Genomic DNA, 2480 nt, shown 5'->3' with positions numbered 1-2480 from the left:
TGATGGATGTTTTGTCATTATGTCCATCATGTCACTAGTTTGAAGCATTAAATAGAACTGTGTCAATTAAGTGTCAATTATACCACTATATATAATACTAAAAGCAATAGAAGAAAATGATTTCTATTTTTAAACATCCATAGATTCATAATTGCTTTAAAATATAAAAGAAACATTCATTAAGTTACAAAGATTCATGTCATTCCATTCAATCGTGTTCAAGGTTTTTGACACATGAGGACCTAACTTTTTATTGCATCACAACACAAAGAAATCAACATTGTTCATTTTATGCATTTTGTAGCCTACAAAAGACAATGAATAAACAAAGATTCATATTTAATTGCATTTCGCAGGTACTTTAATTGAGAAATAACAGGTTTGCTTACCTTTTTAACACAGGAAAAAACACCTTTTTTTTCTTGTATTGTTTTGTTCTTTTACACATACCTGAATGTGTCCAAGGGGCATCCCCCAGGGTGAATGAATGGTATATTGGGTGTTGGTGTGCGTGCATGCATACGTGTGTGTGTGTGTGTGTGTGTGTGTGTGTGTGTGTGTGTGTGTGTGTGTGTGTGTTTGTGTGAGTGTGTGTGTGTGTGTGTGTGTGTGTGTGTGTGTGTGTGTGTGTGTGTGTGTGTGTGTACGTGTGTGTGTGTGTGTACGTGTGTGTGTGTGTGTGTACGTGTGTGTGTGTGTGTACGTGTGTGTGTGTGTGTACGTGTGTGTACGTGTGTGTGTGTGTGTGTGTGTGTGTGTGTGTGTGTATGTGGCACCATGAGAGAGCAGCCTGGAGCAAGCAACCCTGTCACTTGCTTAAAAAAAATAGAGAAGAGAGAATACAGAAGCAGAGTTCACCCTACTCTCATAACAACAAAGCAATACACATGCATTGATATGGATAATTCTATACTTTTAACTTTTCCTATATAAAATGTTTCCTTTATTTCTGTTTCACACATCGTGCTTCCTACAGTACTGATGGACACTAACTGCATCTCTTTTCACCAAATGAATGGTGAATGTTATTAATCTCCCTGTAGCTCATGCTCTTTCTCTCTCTCTCTCTCTCTCTCTCTCTCTCTCTCTCTCTCTCTCTCTCTCTCTCTCTCTGTCTCTCACACTCTCATGGAGGTTAATAGCCCTTTGTCCTCTATTTGATTAGTTAATTTCTATGGCACTTAAATAAAAGTTAAATGAGTGCTGGCTGTGTGCCAGCTGATATTATTGACTTCAGTGTACATGCTTCGATGTAGATACAGTTAGTAAAGGGAAAAAAACCTGAAGCCGGACTCATTTCGATATGATTTCTCCAGTCACATGGCTTTTGACAGATGATACCGCATACACACAATGCCACAGGGTACTGTACTAGTGCCATGAATGCCATGTTGTACAGCTCCAGAGCCACAAAAAAACTCCATGCTGAGTGACAGCAAAGCTATACAGTGGTTCAAATCATGGAAAATTGTATCACCAATCAGCATGGTCAGGGAACCAAGAAACCGAAGCAGCACTCTCTCCCTCGACTCAACAGTAACAATAGAACACTTCTTTCATCCCTCACATGCAGACACATTAGTCTTGAATGAGGGATGTGAAAACAATATTTGCTCTGTGTGGTGCTATGCTTGGAAGCCATGGTTGTTTTTTGTTTTGTTTTATTTTTTGTGGGTTTTTTTTTTTTTTTTTGTATTGAAGTATGGTAGTGTTGAGTCATTAATCACTTCGTGGAACAGCATTCACCTTGACGTGCTACCAATTTAAAATCTCAGACATCATACCATCCTATTACCTTATACAACTACTCATTTCATCACAAACAATGTTGGCACATCAGTGGATGGATCTTTTTGAATAACACTCTTTACAAATCAATTTCAATTTCTTACCCACCACAAAGAGTGGAGATGCATATCGATCATGTTAGACAAACACGATTCTCTCAGCTTCAGAAACACATGGAGTAACACAATAGGCACAGCTGTCCACTCATCACGCCACTCAAAAATTACACTGATACAAATGTAACTCCCTGCCAGTTAGTAATGCATGGTCATGTGGTCCTTTAGATCTTTTTCAAGTCTTGGTGTGCACTGCCATCATGTGGTGATCCTTAAAAATAGGTCACTTCTCAGGAGTCTTCCTGTAGAAGTTGTTGCATGGGCAGAAGCTGGTGATTTGTGCATTTGAAAAAAATATTTAAAACGCTCATGCTCACTTTTCTGTGTAATACTAAATATCCTCAAATGACTTCTGTTCTCAATATGATTCACTCTGTTGACACAATCCTTTTCATGATCAGGCTTGGATTGCACTGATTGTGTGTGTGTGTGTGTGTGTGTGTGTGTGTGTGTGTGTGTGTGTGTGTGTGTGTGTGTGTGTGTGTGTGTGTGTGTGTGCGCGTGAGAGAGAGAGAATGAGAGAGAGAGTGAGAGTGTGTGTATGAGAGTGTGTGTGTGTGTGTGAGAGAGAGAGTG

The sequence above is a fragment of the Tachysurus fulvidraco genome, chromosome 8 (genome assembly GCF_022655615.1).
Source record: "Tachysurus fulvidraco isolate hzauxx_2018 chromosome 8, HZAU_PFXX_2.0, whole genome shotgun sequence".
NCBI lineage: Eukaryota > Metazoa > Chordata > Actinopteri > Siluriformes > Bagridae > Tachysurus > Tachysurus fulvidraco.
This window is presented reverse-complemented; position numbering follows the sequence as displayed.